The sequence below is a fragment of the Phyllobates terribilis genome, unplaced genomic scaffold (genome assembly GCF_046119375.1).
Source record: "Phyllobates terribilis strain yellow unplaced genomic scaffold, ASM4611937v1 Scaffold_2__4_contigs__length_985480577, whole genome shotgun sequence".
In the NCBI taxonomy this organism is placed as follows: Eukaryota; Metazoa; Chordata; class Amphibia; order Anura; family Dendrobatidae; genus Phyllobates; species Phyllobates terribilis.
In genome coordinates this window covers 39,108,274-39,133,518 of record NW_027362762.1, presented here as the reverse complement: position 1 = coordinate 39,133,518, position 25,245 = coordinate 39,108,274, and the positions used below count along the sequence as shown (strand labels likewise).

The 25,245-nt window shown below is 43.4% G+C and overlaps 1 protein-coding gene across 1 annotated transcript in view; it reads right to left on the bottom strand.

Moving 5' to 3' along the window:
• The window catches only part of LOC141190620 (sialidase-3-like), a 101,398-nt gene that overhangs the window by 2,820 nt on the left and 73,333 nt on the right, over window positions 1-25,245 (bottom strand). The gene's annotated exons all lie outside the window — the stretch shown is intronic.

The following is a 25,245-nucleotide window of genomic DNA, read 5'->3' as shown; positions in this document are numbered from 1 at the left end:
AACCCCGGAGGGCCCCGGGTCCCGATGGCCACGCCCCCAAGCCCCGCAGAATGTATGAGCTCCTGTCAGGTATATATTATTGGAGGCAGAGTCTATGGGCTCCTGTCAGGTATATATTATTGGAGGCAGCAGAATGTATGGGCTCCTGTCAGGTATATATTATTGGAGGCAGGAGAATGTATGGGCTCCTGTCAGGTATATATTATTGGAGGCAGCAGAATCTATTGGCTCCTGTCAGGTATATATTATTGGAGGCAGGAGAATGTATGGGCTCCTGTCAGGTATATATTATTGGAGGCAGCAGAATGTATGGACTCCTGTCAGGTATATATTATTGAAGGCAGGAGAATGTATGGGCTCCTGTCAGGTATATATTATTGGAGGCAGCAGAATGTATGGGCTCCTGTCAGGTATATATTATTGGAGGCAGGAGAATGTATGGGCTCCTGTCAGGTATATATTATTGGAGGCAGCAGAATCTATTGGCTCCTGTCAGGTATATATTATTGGAGAATTAACCATATATTCATCAGGTGCATAATAATAAACCACTCTACCCAAATTTGGGTCCCAAAATATGAGAAAGTGGAAGTATGTGCCACTCCATACGATAAATATGCATGCTACCACAAACCACAGGAGTTTTGTTGGCAATGATAAAAAGGCAGATATTTTATTAAACATATACAGACATACAAGAAGGAACAACCCGGCATGAAAAGTGGGGCTGCATAAATACATATATGTAGATACACCAATCATAAAGAGTAAAGGTAACAATGGATAAAAACAAGTGCCGCAATATTAAACCCTTCGTGGGATAGTTGTCAAAGTGCTGTATACGGTAAAAGTCTAAAGAAAGTCTAAAGTTCTAAAGAACATTTTGTATATTAAATATAACAAATCGTATCAGCACATAGACTCCTAAGATCAGAATTCAAATCATGATATTGCACGCTTACCCATTGTTAAATAGCAGCCACACAAGAAAAAAATCCCCAACGCACGTTTCGCTTTGTGTATTTGATCGCTTCCTCGGGGGGAATGCAGAAAAGGACCTTCCATGCCGATTTAAGTATGTTCAGGACCTGCGATCACATGGTCACAATGGACCAATCACGTAATGGTATATCGGCGCATGCGCACTGAGCCGTGTGCGTCAGCCGCACCGCCCACGGCTATCAAGGCAGACTGCACGTGTCCGGAAGAGCGAGGTGGGTAACCATAGCTCCCAGACAACAAACAGGCTCCATACAGATGCCGGGGGCGGAGCGGGGACAACAGACAGCGCAGTACACACGCGCACACCATTCAACACAGATTAATGGCAACAGCTAATACATATATTTGTAGGAGAAGGCACCAAATGACAATTGTAAATCCAGTCAAAGTGGTATGAATTCATAAATTGAAGGATGATGCCAATTCATGATGCAGGATAATAAATCAAGCTATGGAAGAAAAAGAAAAAAATAAATATACACAGGACAAGTAGCATAATAAAACATTAAAAATGTGGAAACATAAAATAATAAAAATGAATATACCAAAGGGTTACTGTTCACAAAAACGGGGCGAAGCTTAACGTTTCGTTAAGGCCATTGGGAAACATAGTTCCCAGTTCTATTATCCATTTGGCCTCTCTCTGAGCTAGAAGTTTTTTTATATTGCCTCCTCGGATGCCACCAAGGATGGCCTCAATTCCCCGTACCATGAAGGTTTTGGGGTTACTATCATGATGTTGCCTAAAATGGCGTGGGATAGTTTTTAAAGAAGGGATGTCTGTCACCGTCCTTGCTGCACCAATGTCTCTCACATGCTCCCTAATCCTCACCCGCATTTCTCTAGATGTGAGTCCGATGTATATTTTTCCACACCCGCAGGTTGCATGGTATACAACATTAGAGGTTCCACATGAGATGAATTCATTAATCTTATAGTTGCGGTTTCCCGAGGAGTTAGAGAACTCAGTACTGCGAGAGACATTGGTGCACGCCAGACAGTGACCACATGGCACACATCCCTTTCTTGGTCCCCTTGACCCAAAAGGATTAGGTCTAGGCGCAACATAGTGACTTTTAACCAGAATATCTTTAATATTTCTGCACCTCCTGGAGGTCATAAGAGGAGATGCTGAAATATACGGAGCCAATGAAGGTTCAGTCAATAAGATCGACCAATGTCGTTGCATAATTGTTCTCATAAGTGACCAGTCTTGATTATATGTGGAGATAAATCTAGGTGGTCCAAAATTTTCCTTTGATTTAATAATGGGGCCTAACAATTTATTACGTGAGGTAGCCCTCGCTCTCCTATACCCTTGTTTAACACAACGTTTGCTATAGCCTCTCTCCGCAAACCGTTGGAAAAGGTCCATAGCCTGTTCCTCAAATTTAGCGTCAGAAGAGCAAATCCGCTTCATCCTGAGAAATTGACCAACTGGGACAGCCCTGACTGTAGAAACATTATGTGCTGAATCGGCATGTAATAATGCATTCACTGATGTGGATTTACGATAGACATCAGTTTGGATATATCCTTGTCCGTCTACCTCAAGGGAAATATCCAAAAAATCAATTTTTTTAGCACTATATTGGAAGGTCAGTTTAATGTTAAAGGGGTTGTCATTAAGTTGGTCCATGAATTGCTCCAGCTCAGAGGCGGTGCCTTGCCAAATAATGAAAAGATCATCGATATATCTTAGCCAGCACTGCACATGGTCGGCGCCCCGTGCCCCCGCATCACCAAACAAACACCTCTCCCAGAAACCAAGGAAAAGGTTTGCGTACGCGGGCGCACAGGCCGCCCCCATGGCAGTGCCGCGTCTCTGCCGGGTTGTTCCTTCTTGTATGTCCTATGTCTGTATATGTTTAATAAAATATCTGCCTTTTTATCATTGCCAACAAAACTCCTGTGGTTTGTGGTAGCATGCATATATTATTGGAGGCAGGAAAATGTATGGGCTCCTGTCAGGTATATATTATTGGAGGTAGGAGAATGTATGGGCTCCTGTCAGGTATATATTATTGGAGGCAGGAGAATGTATGGGCTCCTGTCAGGTATATATTATTGGAGGCAGGAGAATGTATGGACTCCTGTCAGGTATATATTATTGGAGGTAGGAGAATGTATGGGCTCCTGTCAGGTATATATTATTGGAGGCAGCAGAATGTATGGACTCCTGTCAGGTATATATTATTGGAGGCAGGAGAATGTATGGGCTCCTGTCAGGTATATATTATTGGAGGCAGCAGAATGTATGGGCTCCTGTCGGGTATATATTATTGGAGGCAGGAGAATGTATGGACTCCTGTCAGGTATATATTATTGGAGGCAGCAGAATCTATGGGTTCCTGTCAGGTATATATTATTGGAGGCAGGAGAATGTATGGGCTCCTGTCAGGTATATATTATTGGAGGAAGGAGAATGTATGGGCTCCTGTCAGGTATATATTATTGGAGGCAGGAGAATGTATGGGCTCCTGTCGGGTATATATTATTGGAGACAGGAGAATGTATGGACTCCTGTCAGGTATATATTATTGGAGGCAGGAGAATGTATGGACTCCTGTCAGGTATATATTATTGGAGGCAGCAGAATCTATGGGCTCCTGTCAGGTATATATTATTGGAGGCAGGAGAATGTATGGGCTCCTGTCAGGTATATATTATTGGAGGCAGGAGAATGTATGGGCTCCTGTCAGGTATATATTATTGGAGGCAGGAGAATGTATGGGCTCCTGTCGGGTATATATTATTGGAGGCAGCAGAATGTATGGGCTCCTGTCAGGTATACATTATTGGAGGCAGGAGAATGTATGGACTCCTGTCAGGTATATATTATTGGAGGCAGCAGAATGTATGGGCTCCTGTCAGGTATATATTATTGGAGGCAGCAGAATGTATGGGCTCCTGTCAGGTATATATTATTGGAGGCAGGAGAATGTATGGGCTCCTGTCAGGTATATATTATTGGAGGCAGCAGAATCTATGGGCTCCTGTCAGATATATATTATTGGAGGCAGCAGAATGTATGGGCTCCTGTCAGGTATATATTATTGGAGGCAGCAGAATCTATGGGCTCCTGTCAGGTATATATTATTGGAGGCAGGAGAATGTATGGGCTCCTGTCAGGTATATATTATTGGAGGCAGGAGAATGTATGGACTCCTGTCAGGTATATATTATTGGAGGCAGGAGAATGTATGGGCTCCTGTCAGTTATATATTATTGGAGGCAGGAGAATGTATGGACTCCTGTCAGGTATATATTATTGGAGGCAGGAGAATGTATGGACTCCTGTCAGGTATATATTATTGGAGGCAGCAGAATGTATGGGCTCCTGTCAGGTATATATTATTGGAGGCAGCAGAATGTATGGGCTCCTGTCAGGTATATATTATTGGAGGCAGCAGAATGTATGGGCTCCTGTCAGGTATATATTATTGGAGGCAGCAGAATCTATGGGCTCCTGTCAGATATATATTATTGGAGGCAGCAGAATGTATGGGCTCCTGTCGGGTATATATTATTGGAGGCAGCAGAATCTATGGGCTCCTGTCAGGTATATATTATTGGAGGCAGGAGAATGTATGGGCTCCTGTCAGGTATATATTATTGGAGGCAGGAGAATGTATGGACTCCTGTCAGGTATATATTATTGGAGGCAGGAGAATGTATGGGCTCCTGTCAGTTATATATTATTGGAGGCAGGAGAATGTATGGACTCCTGTCAGGTATATATTATTGGAGGCAGGAGAATGTATGGGCTCCTGTCAGGTATATATTATTGGAGGTAGGAGAATGTATGGGCTCCTGTCAGGTATATATTATTGGAGGTAGGAGAATGTATGGGCTCCTGTCAGGTATATATTATTGGAGGCAGCAGAATCTATGGGCTCCTGTCAGGTATATATTATTGGAGGCAGCAGAATCTATGGGCTCCTGTCAGGTATATATTATTGGAGGCAGCAGAATCTATTGGCTCCTGTCAGGTATATATTATTGGAGGCAGGAGAATGTATGGGCTCCTGTCAGGTATATATTATTGGAGGCAGCAGAATGTATGGACTCCTGTCAGGTATATATTATTGGAGACAGGAGAATGTATGGGCTCCTGTCAGGTATATATTATTGGAGGCAGCAGAATGTATGGGCTCCTGTCAGGTATATATTATTGGAGGCAGCAGAATGTATGGACTCCTGTCAGGTATATATTATTGGAGGCAGGAGAATGTATGGGCTCCTGTCAGGTATATATTATTGGAGGCAGGAAAATGTATGGGCTCCTGTCAGGTATATATTATTGGAGGCAGGAGAATGTATGGGCTCCTGTAAGGTATATATTATTGGAGGCAGGAGAATGTATGGTCTCCTGTCAGGTATATATTATTGGAGGCAGGAGAATGTGTGGGCTCCTGTCAGGTATATATTATTGAAGGCAGCAGAATGTATGGGCTCCTGTCAGGTATATATTATTGGAGGCAGGAGAATCTATGGGCTCCTGTCAGGTATATATTATTGGAGGCAGCAGAATGTATGGGCTCCTGTCAGGTATATATTATTGGAGGCAGCAGAATGTATGGGCTCCTGTCAGGTATATATTATTGGAGGCAGGAGAATGTATGGGCTCCTGTCAGGTATATATTATTGGAGGCAGGAGAATCTATGGGCTCCTGTCAGGTATATATTATTGGAGGCAGCAGAATCTATGGGCTCCTGTCAGGTATATATTATTGGAGGCAGCAGAATCTATGGGCTCCTGTCAGGTATATATTATTGGAGGCAGCAGAATGTATGGACTCCTGTCAGGTATATATTATTGGAGGCAGAGTCTATGGGCTCCTGTCAGGTATATATTATTGGAGGCAGCAGAATGTATGGGCTCCTGTCAGGTATATATTATTGGAGGCAGGAGAATGTATGGGCTCCTGTCAGGTATATATTATTGGAGGCAGGAGAATGTATGGGCTCCTGTCAGGTATATATTATTGGAGGCAGCAGAATGTATGGGCTCCTGTCAGGTATATATTATTGGAGGCAGCAGAATCTATGGGCTCCTGTCAGGTATATATTATTGGAGCCAGAGTCTATGGGCTCCTGTCAGGTATATATTATTGGAGGCAGGAGACTGTATGGGCTCCTGTCGGGTATATATTATTGGAGACAGGAGAATGTATGGGTTCCTATCAGGTATATATTATTGGAGGCAGCAGAATGTATGGGCTCCTGTCAGGTATATATTATTGGAGGCAGGAGAATGTATGGGCTCCTGTCAGGTATATATTATTGGAGGCAGAGTCTATGGTCTCCTGTCAGGTATATATTATTGGAGGCAGGAGAATGTATGGGCTCCTGTCAGGTATATATTATTGGAGGCAGCAGAATCTATGGGCTCCTGTCAGGTATATATTATTGGAGGCAGCAGAATGTATGGGCTCCTGTCAGGTATATATTATTGGAGGCAGCAGAATGTATGGGCTCCTGTCAGGTATATATTATTGGAGGCAGCAGAATGTATGGGCTCCTGTCAGGTATATATTATTGGAGGCAGGAGAATGTATGGGCTCCTGTCAGGTATATATTATTGGAGGCAGGAGAATGTATGGGCTCCTGTCAGGTATATATTATTGGAGGCAAGAGAATGTATGGGCTCCTGTAAGGTATATATTATTGGAGGCAGCAGAATGTATGGGCTCCTGTCAGGTATATATTATTGGAGGCAGCAGAATGTATGGGCTCCTGTCAGGTATATATTATTGGAGGCAGGAGAATGTATGGGCTCCTGTCAGGTATATATTATTGGAGGCAGGAGAATGTATGGGCTCCTGTCAGGTATATATTATTGGAGGCAGCAGAATGTATGGGCTCCTGTCAGGTATATATTATTGGAGGCAGCAGAATGTATGGTCTCCTGTCAGGTATATATTATTGGAGGCAGGAGAATGTATGGGCTCCTGTCAGGTATATATTATTGGAGGCAGCAGAATGTATGGGCTCCTGTCAGGTATATATTATTGGAGGCAGGAGAATGTATGGGCTCCTGTCAGGTATATATTATTGGAGGCAGGAGAATGTATGGGCTCCTGTCAGGTATATATTATTGTAGGCAGGAGAATGTATGGACTCCTGTCAGGTATATATTATTGGAGGCAGGAGAATGTATGGGCTCCTGTCAGGTATATATTATTGGAGGCAGCAGAATGTATGGGCTCCTGTCAGGTATATATTATTGGAGGCAGGAGAATGTATGGGCTCCTGTCAGGTATATATTATTGGAGGCAGGAGAATGTATGGGCTCCTGTCAGGTATATATTATTGGAGGCAGGAAAATGTATGGGCTCCTGTCAGGTATATATTATTGGAGGCAGGAGAATGTATGGTCTCCTGTCAGGTATATATTATTGGAGGCAGGAGAATGTATGGTCTCCTGTCAGGTATATATTATTGGAGGCAGGAGAATGTATGGGCTCCTGTCAGGTATATATTATTGGAGGCAGCAGAATGTATGGGCTTCTGTCAGGTATATATTATTGGAGGCAGGAGAATGTATGGGCTCCTGTCAGGTATATATTATTGGAGGCAGGAGAATCTATGGGCTCCTGTCAGGTATATATTATTGGAGGCAGCAGAATGTATGGGCTCCTGTCTGGTATATATTATTGGAGGCAGCAGAATGTATGGGCTCCTGTCAGGTATATATTATTGGAGGCAGCAGAATGTATGGGCTCCTGTCAGGTATATATTATTGGAGGCAGGAGAATGTATGGGCTCCTGTCAGGTATATATTATTGGAGGCAGAGTCTATGGGCTCCTGTCAGGTATATATTATTGGAGGCAGCAGAATCTATGGGCTCCTGTCAGGTATATATTATTGGAGGCAGCAGAATCTATGGGCTCCTGTCAGGTTTATATTATTGGAGGCAGCAGAATGTATGGGCTCCTGTCAGGTATATATTATTGGAGGCAGGAGAATGTATGGGCTCCTGTCAGGTATATATTATTGGAGGCAGCAGAATGTATGGGCTCCTGTCAGGTATATATTATTGGAGGCAGCAGAATGTATGGTCTCCTGTCAGGTATATATTATTGGAGGCAGGAGAATGTATGGGCTCCTGTCAGGTATATATTATTGGAGGCAGCAGAATGTATGGGCTCCTGTCTGGTATATATTATTGGAGGCAGGAGAATGTATGGGCTCCTGTCAGGTATATATTATTGGAGGCAGGAGAATGTATGGACTCCTGTCAGGTATATATTATTGGAGGCAGGAGAATGTATGGGCTCCTGTCAGTTATATATTATTGGAGGCAGGAGAATGTATGGACTCCTGTCAGGTATATATTATTGGAGGCAGGAGAATGTATGGACTCCTGTCAGGTATATATTATTGGAGGCAGCAGAATGTATGGGCTCCTGTCAGGTATATATTATTGGAGGCAGGAGAATGTATGGGCTCCTGTCAGGTATATATTATTGGAGGCAGAGTCTATGGGCTCCTGTCAGGTATATATTATTGGAGGCAGCAGAATCTATGGGCTCCTGTCAGGTATATATTATTGGAGGCAGCAGAATCTATGGGCTCCTGTCAGGTTTATATTATTGGAGGCAGCAGAATGTATGGGCTCCTGTCAGGTATATATTATTGGAGGCAGGAGAATGTATGGGCTCCTGTCAGGTATATATTATTGGAGGCAGCAGAATGTATGGGCTCCTGTCAGGTATATATTATTGGAGGCAGCAGAATGTATGGTCTCCTGTCAGGTATATATTATTGGAGGCAGGAGAATGTATGGGCTCCTGTCAGGTATATATTATTGGAGGCAGCAGAATGTATGGGCTCCTGTCAGGTATATATTATTGGAGGCAGGAGAATGTATGGGCTCCTGTCAGGTATATATTATTGGAGGCAGGAGAATGTATGGACTCCTGTCAGGTATATATTATTGGAGGCAGCAGAATCTATGGGCTCCTGTCAGGTATATATTATTGGAGGCAGCAGAATGTATGGTCTCCTGTCAGGTATATATTATTGGAGGCAGGAGAATGTATGGGCTCCTGTCAGGTATATATTATTGGAGGCAGCAGAATGTATGGGCTCCTGTCAGGTATATATTATTGGAGGCAGGAGAATGTATGGGCTCCTGTCAGGTATATATTATTGGAGGCAGCAGAATGTATGGGCTCCTGTCAGGTATATATTATTGGAGGCAGCAGAATGTATGGGCTCCTGTCAGGTATATATTATTGGAGGCAGGAGAATGTATGGGCTCCTGTCAGGTATATATTATTGGAGGCAGCAGAATCTATGGGCTCCTGTCAGATATATATTATTGGAGGCAGCAGAATGTATGGGCTCCTGTCAGGTATATATTATTGGAGGCAGCAGAATCTATGGGCTCCTGTCAGGTATATATTATTGGAGGCAGGAGAATGTATGGGCTCCTGTCAGGTATATATTATTGGAGGCAGGAGAATGTATGGACTCCTGTCAGGTATATATTATTGGAGGCAGGAGAATGTATGGGCTCCTGTCAGTTATATATTATTGGAGGCAGGAGAATGTATGGACTCCTGTCAGGTATATATTATTGGAGGCAGGAGAATGTATGGACTCCTGTCAGGTATATATTATTGGAGGCAGCAGAATGTATGGGCTCCTGTCAGGTATATATTATTGGAGGCAGCAGAATGTATGGGCTCCTGTCAGGTATATATTATTGGAGGCAGCAGAATGTATGGGCTCCTGTCAGGTATATATTATTGGAGGCAGCAGAATCTATGGGCTCCTGTCAGATATATATTATTGGAGGCAGCAGAATGTATGGGCTCCTGTCGGGTATATATTATTGGAGGCAGCAGAATCTATGGGCTCCTGTCAGGTATATATTATTGGAGGCAGGAGAATGTATGGGCTCCTGTCAGGTATATATTATTGGAGGCAGGAGAATGTATGGACTCCTGTCAGGTATATATTATTGGAGGCAGGAGAATGTATGGGCTCCTGTCAGTTATATATTATTGGAGGCAGGAGAATGTATGGACTCCTGTCAGGTATATATTATTGGAGGCAGGAGAATGTATGGGCTCCTGTCAGGTATATATTATTGGAGGTAGGAGAATGTATGGGCTCCTGTCAGGTATATATTATTGGAGGTAGGAGAATGTATGGGCTCCTGTCAGGTATATATTATTGGAGGCAGCAGAATCTATGGGCTCCTGTCAGGTATATATTATTGGAGGCAGCAGAATCTATGGGCTCCTGTCAGGTATATATTATTGGAGGCAGCAGAATCTATTGGCTCCTGTCAGGTATATATTATTGGAGGCAGGAGAATGTATGGGCTCCTGTCAGGTATATATTATTGGAGGCAGCAGAATGTATGGACTCCTGTCAGGTATATATTATTGGAGACAGGAGAATGTATGGGCTCCTGTCAGGTATATATTATTGGAGGCAGCAGAATGTATGGGCTCCTGTCAGGTATATATTATTGGAGGCAGCAGAATGTATGGACTCCTGTCAGGTATATATTATTGGAGGCAGGAGAATGTATGGGCTCCTGTCAGGTATATATTATTGGAGGCAGGAAAATGTATGGGCTCCTGTCAGGTATATATTATTGGAGGCAGGAGAATGTATGGGCTCCTGTAAGGTATATATTATTGGAGGCAGGAGAATGTATGGTCTCCTGTCAGGTATATATTATTGGAGGCAGGAGAATGTGTGGGCTCCTGTCAGGTATATATTATTGAAGGCAGCAGAATGTATGGGCTCCTGTCAGGTATATATTATTGGAGGCAGGAGAATCTATGGGCTCCTGTCAGGTATATATTATTGGAGGCAGCAGAATGTATGGGCTCCTGTCTGGTATATATTATTGGAGGCAGCAGAATGTATGGGCTCCTGTCAGGTATATATTATTGGAGGCAGCAGAATGTATGGGCTCCTGTCAGGTATATATTATTGGAGGCAGGAGAATGTATGGGCTCCTGTCAGGTATATATTATTGGAGGCAGGAGAATCTATGGGCTCCTGTCAGGTATATATTATTGGAGGCAGCAGAATCTATGGGCTCCTGTCAGGTATATATTATTGGAGGCAGCAGAATCTATGGGCTCCTGTCAGGTATATATTATTGGAGGCAGCAGAATGTATGGACTCCTGTCAGGTATATATTATTGGAGGCAGAGTCTATGGGCTCCTGTCAGGTATATATTATTGGAGGCAGCAGAATGTATGGGCTCCTGTCAGGTATATATTATTGGAGGCAGGAGAATGTATGGGCTCCTGTCAGGTATATATTATTGGAGGCAGGAGAATGTATGGGCTCCTGTCAGGTATATATTATTGGAGGCAGCAGAATGTATGGGCTCCTGTCAGGTATATATTATTGGAGGCAGCAGAATCTATGGGCTCCTGTCAGGTATATATTATTGGAGCCAGAGTCTATGGGCTCCTGTCAGGTATATATTATTGGAGGCAGGAGACTGTATGGGCTCCTGTCGGGTATATATTATTGGAGACAGGAGAATGTATGGGTTCCTATCAGGTATATATTATTGGAGGCAGCAGAATGTATGGGCTCCTGTCAGGTATATATTATTGGAGGCAGGAGAATGTATGGGCTCCTGTCAGGTATATATTATTGGAGGCAGAGTCTATGGTCTCCTGTCAGGTATATATTATTGGAGGCAGGAGAATGTATGGGCTCCTGTCAGGTATATATTATTGGAGGCAGCAGAATCTATGGGCTCCTGTCAGGTATATATTATTGGAGGCAGCAGAATGTATGGGCTCCTGTCAGGTATATATTATTGGAGGCAGCAGAATGTATGGGCTCCTGTCAGGTATATATTATTGGAGGCAGCAGAATGTATGGGCTCCTGTCAGGTATATATTATTGGAGGCAGGAGAATGTATGGGCTCCTGTCAGGTATATATTATTGGAGGCAAGAGAATGTATGGGCTCCTGTCAGGTATATATTATTGGAGGCAAGAGAATGTATGGGCTCCTGTAAGGTATATATTATTGGAGGCAGCAGAATGTATGGGCTCCTGTCAGGTATATATTATTGGAGGCAGCAGAATGTATGGGCTCCTGTCAGGTATATATTATTGGAGGCAGGAGAATGTATGGGCTCCTGTCAGGTATATATTATTGGAGGCAGGAGAATGTATGGGCTCCTGTCAGGTATATATTATTGGAGGCAGCAGAATGTATGGGCTCCTGTCAGGTATATATTATTGGAGGCAGCAGAATGTATGGTCTCCTGTCAGGTATATATTATTGGAGGCAGGAGAATGTATGGGCTCCTGTCAGGTATATATTATTGGAGGCAGCAGAATGTATGGGCTCCTGTCAGGTATATATTATTGGAGGCAGGAGAATGTATGGGCTCCTGTCAGGTATATATTATTGGAGGCAGGAGAATGTATGGGCTCCTGTCAGGTATATATTATTGTAGGCAGGAGAATGTATGGACTCCTGTCAGGTATATATTATTGGAGGCAGGAGAATGTATGGGCTCCTGTCAGGTATATATTATTGGAGGCAGCAGAATGTATGGGCTCCTGTCAGGTATATATTATTGGAGGCAGGAGAATGTATGGGCTCCTGTCAGGTATATATTATTGGAGGCAGGAGAATGTATGGGCTCCTGTCAGGTATATATTATTGGAGGCAGGAAAATGTATGGGCTCCTGTCAGGTATATATTATTGGAGGCAGGAGAATGTATGGTCTCCTGTCAGGTATATATTATTGGAGGCAGGAGAATGTATGGTCTCCTGTCAGGTATATATTATTGGAGGCAGGAGAATGTATGGGCTCCTGTCAGGTATATATTATTGGAGGCAGCAGAATGTATGGGCTTCTGTCAGGTATATATTATTGGAGGCAGGAGAATGTATGGGCTCCTGTCAGGTATATATTATTGGAGGCAGGAGAATCTATGGGCTCCTGTCAGGTATATATTATTGGAGGCAGCAGAATGTATGGGCTCCTGTCTGGTATATATTATTGGAGGCAGCAGAATGTATGGGCTCCTGTCAGGTATATATTATTGGAGGCAGCAGAATGTATGGGCTCCTGTCAGGTATATATTATTGGAGGCAGGAGAATGTATGGGCTCCTGTCAGGTATATATTATTGGAGGCAGAGTCTATGGGCTCCTGTCAGGTATATATTATTGGAGGCAGCAGAATCTATGGGCTCCTGTCAGGTATATATTATTGGAGGCAGCAGAATCTATGGGCTCCTGTCAGGTTTATATTATTGGAGGCAGCAGAATGTATGGGCTCCTGTCAGGTATATATTATTGGAGGCAGGAGAATGTATGGGCTCCTGTCAGGTATATATTATTGGAGGCAGCAGAATGTATGGGCTCCTGTCAGGTATATATTATTGGAGGCAGCAGAATGTATGGTCTCCTGTCAGGTATATATTATTGGAGGCAGGAGAATGTATGGGCTCCTGTCAGGTATATATTATTGGAGGCAGCAGAATGTATGGGCTCCTGTCTGGTATATATTATTGGAGGCAGGAGAATGTATGGGCTCCTGTCAGGTATATATTATTGGAGGCAGGAGAATGTATGGACTCCTGTCAGGTATATATTATTGGAGGCAGGAGAATGTATGGGCTCCTGTCAGGTATATATTATTGGAGGCAGGAGAATGTATGGACTCCTGTCAGGTATATATTATTGGAGGCAGGAGAATGTATGGACTCCTGTCAGGTATATATTATTGGAGGCAGCAGAATGTATGGGCTCCTGTCAGGTATATATTATTGGAGGCAGGAGAATGTATGGGCTCCTGTCAGGTATATATTATTGGAGGCAGAGTCTATGGGCTCCTGTCAGGTATATATTATTGGAGGCAGCAGAATCTATGGGCTCCTGTCAGGTATATATTATTGGAGGCAGCAGAATCTATGGGCTCCTGTCAGGTTTATATTATTGGAGGCAGCAGAATGTATGGGCTCCTGTCAGGTATATATTATTGGAGGCAGGAGAATGTATGGGCTCCTGTCAGGTATATATTATTGGAGGCAGCAGAATGTATGGGCTCCTGTCAGGTATATATTATTGGAGGCAGCAGAATGTATGGTCTCCTGTCAGGTATATATTATTGGAGGCAGGAGAATGTATGGGCTCCTGTCAGGTATATATTATTGGAGGCAGCAGAATGTATGGGCTCCTGTCAGGTATATATTATTGGAGGCAGGAGAATGTATGGGCTCCTGTCAGGTATATATTATTGGAGGCAGGAGAATGTATGGACTCCTGTCAGGTATATATTATTGGAGGCAGGAGAATGTATGGGACTCCTGTCAGGTATATATTATTGGAGGCAGCAGAATGTATGGGCTCCTGTCAGGTATATATTATTGGAGGCAGCAGAATGTATGGGCTCCTGTCAGGTATATATTATTGGAGGCAGCAGAATGTATGGGCTCCTGTCAGGTATATATTATTGGAGGCAGGCAGAATCTGGGCTCCTGTCAGGTATATATTATTGGAGGCAGCAGAATGTATGGGCTCCTGTCAGGTATATATTATTGGAGGCAGCAGAATCTATGGGCTCCTGTCAGATATATATTATTGGAGGCAGCAGAATGTATGGGCTCCTGTCAGGTATATATTATATGAGGCAGCAGAATCTATGGGCTCCTGTCAGGTATATATTATTGGAGGCAGGAGAATGTATGGGCTCCTGTCAGGTATATATTATTGGAGGCAGGAGAATGTATGGACTCCTGTCAGGTATATATTATTGGAGGCAGGAGAATGTATGGGCTCCTGTCAGTTATATATTATTGGAGGCAGGAGAATGTATGGACTCCTGTCAGGTATATATTATTGGAGGCAGGAGAATCTATGGGCTCCTGTCAGGTATATATTATTGGAGGCAGGAGAATGTATGAGCTCCTGTCAGGTATATATTATTGGAGGTAGGAGAATGTATGGGCTCCTGTCAGGTATATATTATTGGAGGCAGCAGAATCTATGGGCTCCTGTCAGGTATATATTATTGGAGGTAGGAGAATGTATGGGCTCCTGTCAGGTATATATTATTGGAGGCAGCAGAATGTATGGACTCCTGTCAGGTATATATTATTGGAGACAGGAGAATGTATGGGCTCCTGTCAGGTATATATTATTGGAGGCAGCAGAATGTATGGGCTCCTGTCAGGTATATATTATTGGAGGCAGCAGAATGTATGGACTCCTGTCAGGTATATATTATTGGAGGCAGGAGAATGTATGGGCTCCTGTCAGGTATATATTATTGGAGGCAGCAGAATGTATGGTCTCCTGTCAGGTATATATTATTGGAGGCAGGAGAATGTATGGGCTCCTGTCAGGTATATATTATTGGAGGCAGCAGAATGTATGGGCTCCTGTCAGGTATATATTATTGGAGGCAGGAGAATGTATGGGCTCCTGTCAGGTATATATTATTGGAGGCAGGAGAATGTATGGGCTCCTGTCAGGTATATATTATTGGAGGCAGGAGAATGTATGGGCTCCTGTCAGGTATATATTATTGGAGGCAGGAGAATGTATGGTCTCCTGTCAGGTATATATTATTGGAGGCAGGAGAATGTATGGGCTCCTGTCAGGTATATATTATTGGAGGCAGGAGAATGTATGGGCTCCTGTCAGGTATATATTATTGGAGGCAGGAAAATGTATGGGCTCCTGTCAGGTATATATTATTGGAGGCAGGAGAATGTATGGTCTCCTGTCAGGTATATATTATTGGAGGCAGGAGAATGTATGGTCTCCTGTCAGGTATATATTATTGGAGGCAGGAGAATGTATGGGCTCCTGTCAGGTATATATTATTGGAGGCAGCAGAATGTATGGGCTTCTGTCAGGTATATATTATTGGAGGCAGGAGAATGTATGGGCTCCTGTCAGGTATATATTATTGGAGGCAGGAGAATCTATGGGCTCCTGTCAGGTATATATTATTGGAGGCAGCAGAATGTATGGGCTCCTGTCTGGTATATATTATTGGAGGCAGCAGAATGTATGGGCTCCTGTCAGGTATATATTATTGGAGGCAGCAGAATGTATGGGCTCCTGTCAGGTATATATTATTGGAGGCAGGAGAATGTATGGGCTCCTGTCAGGTATATATTATTGGAGGCAGAGTCTATGGGCTCCTGTCAGGTATATATTATTGGAGGCAGCAGAATCTATGGGCTCCTGTCAGGTATATATTATTGGAGGCAGCAGAATCTATGGGCTCCTGTCAGGTATATATTATTGGAGGCAGGAGAATGTATGGGCTCCTGTCAGGTATATATTATTGGAGGCAGGAGAATGTATGGGCTCCTGTCAGGTATATATTATTGGAGGCAGGAGAATGTATGGGCTCCTGTCAGGTATATATTATTGGAGGCAGCAGAATGTATGGGCTCCTGTCAGGTATATATTATTGGAGGCAGCAGAATCTATGGGCTCCTGTCAGGTATATATTATTGGAGCCAGAGTCTATGGGCTCCTGTCAGGTATATATTATTGGAGGCAGGAGAATGTATGGGCTCCTGTTGGGTATATATTATTGGAGACAGGAGAATGTATGGGTTCCTATCAGGTATATATTATTGGAGGCAGCAGAATGTATGGGCTCCTGTCAGGTATATATTATTGGAGGCAGGAGAATGTATGGGCTCCTGTCGGGTATATATTATTGGAGGCAGAGTCTATGGTCTGCTGTCAGGTATATATTATTGGAGGCAGGAGAATGTATGGGCTCCTGTCAGGTATATATTATTGGAGGCAGCAGAATCTATGGGCTCCTGTCAGGTATATATTATTGGAGGCAGCAGAATCTATGGGCTCCTGTCAGGTATATATTATTGGAGGCAGGAGAATGTATGGTCTCCTGTCAGGTATATATTATTGGAGGCAGCAGAATCTATGGGCTCCTGTCAGGTATATATTATTGGAGGCAGCAGAATGTATGGGCTCCTGTCAGGTATATATTATTGGAGGCAGCAGAATGTATGGACTCCTGTCAGGTATATATTATTGGAGGCAGGAGAATGTATGGGCTCCTGTCAGGTATATATTATTGGAGGCAGGAAAATGTATGGGCTCCTGTCAGGTATATATTATTGGAGGCAGGAGAATGTATGGGCTCCTGTAAGGTATATATTATTGGAGGCAGGAGAATGTATGGTCTCCTGTCAGGTATATATTATTGGAGGCAGGAGAATGTATGGGCTCCTGTCAGGTATATATTATTGGAGGCAGCAGAATGTATGGGCTCCTGTCAGGTATATATTATTGGAGGCAGGAGAATGTATGGGCTCCTGTCAGGTATATATTATTGGAGGCAGGAGAATCTATGGGCTCCTGTCAGGTATATATTATTGGAGGCAGCAGAATGTATGGGCTCCTGTCTGGTATATATTATTGGAGGCAGCAGAATCTATGGGCTCCTGTCAGGTATATATTATTGGAGGCAGCAGAATGTATGGGCTCCTGTCAGGTATATATTATTGGAGGCAGGAGAATGTATGGGCTCCTATCAGGTATATATTATTGGAGGCAGGAGAATCTATGGGCTCCTGTCAGGTATATATTATTGGAGGCAGCAGAATCTATGGGCTCCTGTCAGGTATATATTATTGGAGGCAGCAGAATCTATGGGCTCCTGTCAGGTATATATTATTGGAGGCAGCAGAATGTATGGACTCCTGTCAGGTATATATTATTGGAGGCAGAGTCTATGGGCTCCTGTCAGGTATATATTATTGGAGGCAGGAGAATGTATGGGCTCCTGTCAGGTATATATTATTGGAGGCAGGAGAATGTATGGGCTCCTGTCAGGTATATATTATTGGAGGCAGCAGAATCTATGGGCTCCTGTCAGGTATATATTATTGGAGGCAGCAGAAACTATGGGCTCCTGTCAGGTATATATTATTGGAGGCAGCAGAATCTATTGGCTCCTGTCAGGTATATATTATTGGAGGCAGGAGAATGTATGGGCTCCTGTCAGGTATATATTATTGGAGGCAGCAGAATGTATGGACTCCTGTCAGGTATATATTATTGGAGACAGGAGAATGTATGGGCTCCTGTCAGGTATATATTATTGGAGGCAGCAGAATGTATGGGCTCCTGTCAGGTATATATTATTGGAGGCAGCAGAATGTATGGACTCCTGTCAGGTATATATTATTGGAGGCAGGAGAATGTATGGGCTCCTGTCAGGTATATATTATTGGAGGCAGGAAAATGTATGGGCTCCTGTCAGGTATATATTATTGGAGGCAGGAGAATGTATGGGCTCCTGTAAGGTATATATTATTGGAGGCAGGAGAATGTATGGTCTCCTGTCAGGTATATATTATTGGAGGCAGGAGAATGTGTGGGCTCCTGTCAGGTATATATTATTGGAGGCAGCAGAATGTATGGGCTCCTGTCAGGTATATATTATTGGAGGCAGGAGAATGTATGGGCTCCTGTCAGGTATATATTATTGGAGGCAGGAGAATCTATGGGCTCCTGTCAGGTATATATTATTGGAGGCAGCAAAATGTATGGGCTCCTGTCTGGTATATATTATTGGAGGCAGCAGAATGTATGGGCTCCTGTCAGGTATATATTATTGGAGGCAGCAGAATGTATGGGCTCCTGTCAGGTATATATTATTGGAGGCAGGAGAATGTATGGGCTCCTGTCAGGTATATATTATTGGAGGCAGGAGAATCTATGGGCTCCTGTCAGGTATATATTATTGGAGGCAGCAGAATCTATGGGCTCCTGTCAGGTATATATTATTGGAGGCAGCAGAATCTATGGGCTCCTGTCAGGTATATATTATTGGAGGCAGCAGAATGTATGGACTCCTGTCAGGTATATATTATTGGAGGCAGAGTCTATGGGCTCCTGTCAGGTATATATTATTGGAGGCAGCAGAATGTATGGGCTCCTGTCAGGTATATATTATTGGAGGCAGGAGAATGTATGGGCTCCTGTCAGGTATATATTATTGGAGGCAGGAGAATGTATGGGCTCCTGTCAGGTATATATTATTGGAGGCAGCAGAATGTATGGGCTCCTGTCAGGTATATATTATTGGAGGCAGCAGAATCTATGGGCTCCTGTCAGGTATATATTATTGGAGCCAGAGTCTATGGGCTCCTGTCAGGTATATATTATTGGAGGCAGGAGAATGTATGGGCTCCTGTCGGGTATATATTATTGGAGACAGGAGAATGTATGGGTTCCTATCAGGTATATATTATTGGAGGCAGCAGAATGTATGGGCTCCTGTCAGGTATATATTATTGGAGGCAGGAGAATGTATGGGCTCCTGTCAGGTATATATTATTGGAGGCAGAGTCTATGGTCTCCTGTCAGGTATATATTATTGGAGGCAGGAGAATGTATGGGCTCCTGTCAGGTATATATTATTGGAGGCAGCAGAATCTATGGGCTCCTGTCAGGTATATATTATTGGAGGCAGCAGAATGTATGGGCTCCTGTCAGGTATATATTATTGTAGGCAGCAGAATGTATGGGCTCCTGTCAGGTATATATTATTGGAGGCAGCAGAATGTATGGGCTCCTGTCAGGTATATATTATTGGAGGCAGGAGAATGTATGGGCTCCTGTCAGGTATATATTATTGGAGGCAGCAGAATCTATGGGCTCCTGTCAGGTATATATTAGTGGAGGCAGCAGAATCTATGGGCTCCTGTCAGGTATATATTATTGGAGGCAGGAGAATGTATGGTCTCCTGTCAGGTATATATTATTGGAGGCAGGAGAATGTATGGGCTCCTGTCAGGTATATATTATTGGAGGTAGGAGAATGTATGGGCTCCTGTCAGGTATATATTATTGGAGGCAGGAGAATGTATGGGCTCCTGTCAGGTATATATTATTGGAGGCAGGAGAATGTATGGGCTCCTGTCAGGTATATATTATTGGAGGCAGGAGAATGTATGGGCTCCTGTCAGGTATATATTATTGGAGGCAGCAGAATGTATGGGCTCCTGTCAGGTATATATTATTGGAGGCAGCAGAATGTATGGTCTCCTGTCAGGTATATATTATTGGAGGCAGGAGAATGTATGGGCTCCTGTCAGGTATATATTATTGGAGGCAGCAGAATGTATGGGCTCCTGTCAGGTATATATTATTGGAGGCAGGAGAATGTATGGGCTCCTGTCAGGTATATATTATTGGAGGCAGGAGAATGTATGGGCTCCTGTCAGGTATATATTATTGGAGGCAGGAGAATGTATGGACTCCTGTCAGGTATATATTATTGGAGGCAGGAGAATGTATGGGCTCCTGTCAGGTATATATTATTGGAGGCAGCAGAATGTATGGGCTCCTGTCAGGTATATATTATTGGAGGCAGGAGAATGTATGGGCTCCTGTCAGGTATATATTATTGGAGGCAGGAGAATGTATGGGCTCCTGTCAGGTATATATTATTGGAGGCAGGAAAATGTATGGGCTCCTGTCAGGTATATATTATTGGAGGCAGGAGAATGTATGGTCTCCTGTCAGGTATATATTATTGGAGGCAGGAGAATGTATGGTCTCCTGTCAGGTATATATTATTGGAGGCAGGAGAATGTATGGGCTCCTGTCAGGTATATATTATTGGAGGCAGCAGAATGTATGGGCTTCTGTCAGGTATATATTATTGGAGGCAGGAGAATGTATGGGCTCCTGTCAGGTATATATTATTGGAGGCAGGAGAATCTATGGGCTCCTGTCAGGTATATATTATTGGAGGCAGCAGAGTGTATGGGCTCCTGTCTGGTATATATTATTGGAGGCAGCAGAATGTATGGGCTCCTGTCAGGTATATATTATTGGAGGCAGCAGAATGTATGGGCTCCTGTCAGGTATATATTATTGGAGGCAGGAGAATGTATGGGCTCCTGTCAGGTATATATTATTGGAGGCAGAGTCTATGGGCTCCTGTCAGGTATATATTATTGGAGGCAGCAGAATCTATGGGCTCCTGTCAGGTATATATTATTGGAGGCAGCAGAATCTATGGGCTCCTGTCAGGTTTATATTATTGGAGGCAGCAGAATGTATGGGCTCCTGTCAGGTATATATTATTGGAGGCAGGAGAATGTATGGGCTCCTGTCAGGTATATATTATTGGAGGCAGCAGAATGTATGGGCTCCTGTCAGGTATATATTATTGGAGGCAGGAGAATGTATGGGCTCCTGTCAGGTATATATTATTGGAGGCAGAGTCTATGGGCTCCTGTCAGGTATATATTATTGGAGGCAGCAGAATCTATGGGCTCCTGTCAGGTATATATTATTGGAGGCAGCAGAATCTATGGGCTCCTGTCAGGTTTATATTATTGGAGGCAGCAGAATGTATGGGCTCCTGTCAGGTATATATTATTGGAGGCAGGAGAATGTATGGGCTCCTGTCAGGTATATATTATTGGAGGCAGCAGAATGTATGGTCTCCTGTCAGGTATATATTATTGGAGGCAGGAGAATGTATGGGCTCCTGTCAGGTATATATTATTGGAGGCAGCAGAATGTATGGGCTCCTGTCAGGTATATATTATTGGAGGCAGGAGAATGTATGGGCTCCTGTCAGGTATATATTATTGAAGGCAGGAGAATGTATGGACTCCTGTCAGGTATATATTATTGGAGGCAGGAGAATGTATGGGCTCCTGTCAGTTATATATTATTGGAGGCAGGAGAATGTATGGACTCCTGTCAGGTATATATTATTGGAGGCCGGAGAATGTATGGGCTCCTGTCAGGTATATATTATTGGAGGCAGCAGAATGTATGGGCTCCTGTCAGGTATATATTATTGGAGGCAGGAGAATGTATGGGCTCCTGTCAGTTATATATTATTGGAGGCAGGAGAATGTATGGACTCCTGTCAGGTATATATTATTGGAGGCCGGAGAATGTATGGGCTCCTGTCAGGTATATATTATTGGAGGCAGCAGAATGTATGGGCTCCTGTCAGGTATATATTATTGGAGGCAGCAGAATGTATGGGCTCCTGTCAGGTATATATTATTGGAGGCAGGAGAATGTATGGACTCCTGTCAGGTATATATTATTGGAGGCAGCAGAATGTATGGGCTCCTGTCAGGTATATATTATTGGAGGCAGCAGAATGTATGGGCTCCTGTCAGGTATATATTATTGGAGGCAGCAGAATGTATGGGCTCCTGTCAGGTATATATTATTGGAGGCAGCAGAATCTATGGGCTCCTGTCAGATATATATTATTGGAGGCAGCAGAATGTATGGGCTCCTGTCAGGTATATATTATATGAGGCAGCAGAATCTATGGGCTCCTGTCAGGTATATATTATTGGAGGCAGGAGAATGTATGGGCTCCTGTCAGGTATATATTATTGGAGGCAGGAGAATGTATGGACTCCTGTCAGGTATATATTATTGGAGGCAGGAGAATGTATGGGCTCCTGTCAGTTATATATTATTGGAGGCAGGAGAATGTATGGACTCCTGTCAGGTATATATTATTGGAGGCAGGAGAATCTATGGGCTCCTGTCAGGTATATATTATTGGAGGTAGGAGAATGTATGGGCTCCTGTCAGGTATATATTATTGGAGGCAGCAGAATCTATGGGCTCCTGTCAGGTATATATTATTGGAGGCAGGAGAATGTATGAGCTCCTGTCAGGTATATATTATTGGAGGTAGGAGAATGTATGGGCTCCTGTCAGGTATATATTATTGGAGGCAGCAGAATCTATGGGCTCCTGTCAGGTATATATTATTGGAGGCAGGAGAATGTATGGGCTCCTGTCAGGTATATATTATTGGAGGCAGCAGAATGTATGGACTCCTGTCAGGTATATATTATTGGAGACAGGAGAATGTATGGGCTCCTGTCAGGTATATATTATTGGAGGCAGCAGAATGTATGGGCTCCTGTCAGGTATATATTATTGGAGGCAGCAGAATGTATGGACTCCTGTCAGGTATATATTATTGGAGGCAGGAGAATGTATGGGCTCCTGTCAGGTATATATTATTGGAGGCAGCAGAATGTATGGTCTCCTGTCAGGTATATATTATTGGAGGCAGGAGAATGTATGGGCTCCTGTCAGGTATATATTATTGGAGGCAGCAGAATGTATGGGCTCCTGTCAGGTATATATTATTGGAGGCAGGAGAATGTATGGGCTCCTGTCAGGTATATATTATTGGAGGCAGGAGAATGTATGGGCTCCTGTCAGGTATATATTATTGGAGGCCGGAGAATGTATGGGCTCCTGTCAGGTATATATTATTGGAGGCAGCAGAATGTATGGGCTCCTGTCAGGTATATATTATTGGAGGCAGCAGAATGTATGGGCTCCTGTCAGGTATATATTATTGGAGGCAGGAGAATGTATGGACTCCTGTCAGGTATATATTATTGGAGGCCGGAGAATGTATGGGCTCCTGTCAGGTATATATTATTGGAGGCCGGAGAATGTATGGGCTCCTGTCAGGTATATATTATTGGAGGCAGCAGAATGTATGGGCTCCTGTCAGGTATATATTATTGGAGGCAGCAGAATGTATGGGCTCCTGTCAGGTATATATTATTGGAGGCAGGAGAATGTATGGACTCCTGTCAGGTATATATTATTGGAGGCCGGAGAATGTATGGGCTCCTGTCAGGTATATATTATTGGAGGCAGCAGAATGTATGGGCTCCTGTCAGGTATATATTATTGGAGGCAGCAGAATGTATGGGCTCCTGTCAGGTATATATTATTGGAGGCAGGAGAATGTATGGACTCCTGTCAGGTATATATTATTGGAGGCAGCAGAATGTATGGGCTCCTGTCAGGTATATATTATTGGAGGCAGCAGAATGTATGGGCTCCTGTCAGGTATATATTATTGGAGGCAGCAGAATGTATGGGCTCCTGTCAGGTATATATTATATGAGGCAGCAGAATCTATGGGCTCCTGTCAGGTATATATTATTGGAGGCAGGAGAATGTATGGACTCCTGTCAGGTATATATTATTGGAGGCAGGAGAATGTATGGGCTCCTGTCAGTTATATATTATTGGAGGCAGGAGAATGTATGGACTCCTGTCAGGTATATATTATTGGAGGCAGGAGAATCTATGGGCTCCTGTCAGGTATATATTATTGGAGGTAGGAGAATGTATGGGCTCCTGTCAGGTATATATTATTGGAGGCAGCAGAATCTATGGGCTCCTGTCAGGTATATATTATTGGAGTCAGGAGAATGTATGAGCTCCTGTCAGGTATATATTATTGGAGGTAGGAGAATGTATGGGCTCCTGTCAGGTATATATTATTGGAGGCAGCAGAATCTATGGGCTCCTGTCAGGTATATATTATTGGAGGCAGGAGAATGTATGGGCTCCTGTCAGGTATATATTATTGGAGGCAGCAGAATGTATGGACTCCTGTCAGGTATATATTATTGGAGACAGGAGAATGTATGGGCTCCTGTCAGGTATATATTATTGGAGGCAGCAGAATGTATGGGCTCCTGTCAGGTATATATTATTGGAGGCAGCAGAATGTATGGACTCCTGTCAGGTATATATTATTGGAGGCAGGAGAATGTATGGGCTCCTGTCAGGTATATATTATTGGAGGCAGCAGAATGAATGGTCTCCTGTCAGGTATATATTATTGGAGGCAGGAGAATGTATGGGCTCCTGTCAGGTATATATTATTGGAGGCAGCAGAATGTATGGGCTCCTGTCAGGTATATATTATTGGAGGCAGGAGAATGTATGGGCTCCTGTCAGGTATATATTATTGGAGGCAGGAGAATGTATGGGCTCCTGTCAGGTATATATTATTGGAGGCAGGAGAATGTATGGGCTCCTGTCAGGTATATATTATTGGAGGCAGGAGAATGTATGGTCTCCTGTCAGGTATATATTATTGGAGGCAGGAGAATGTATGGGCTCCTGTCAGGTATATATTATTGGAGGCAGGAGAATGTATGGGCTCCTGTCAGGTATATATTATTGGAGGCAGGAAAATGTATGGGCTCCTGTCAGGTATATATTATTGGAGGCAGGAGAATGTATGGTCTCCTGTCAGGTATATATTATTGGAGGCAGGAGAATGTATGGTCTCCTGTCAGGTATATATTATTGGAGGCAGGAGAATGTATGGGCTCCTGTCAGGTATATATTATTGGAGGCAGCAGAATGTATGGGCTTCTGTCAGGTATATATTATT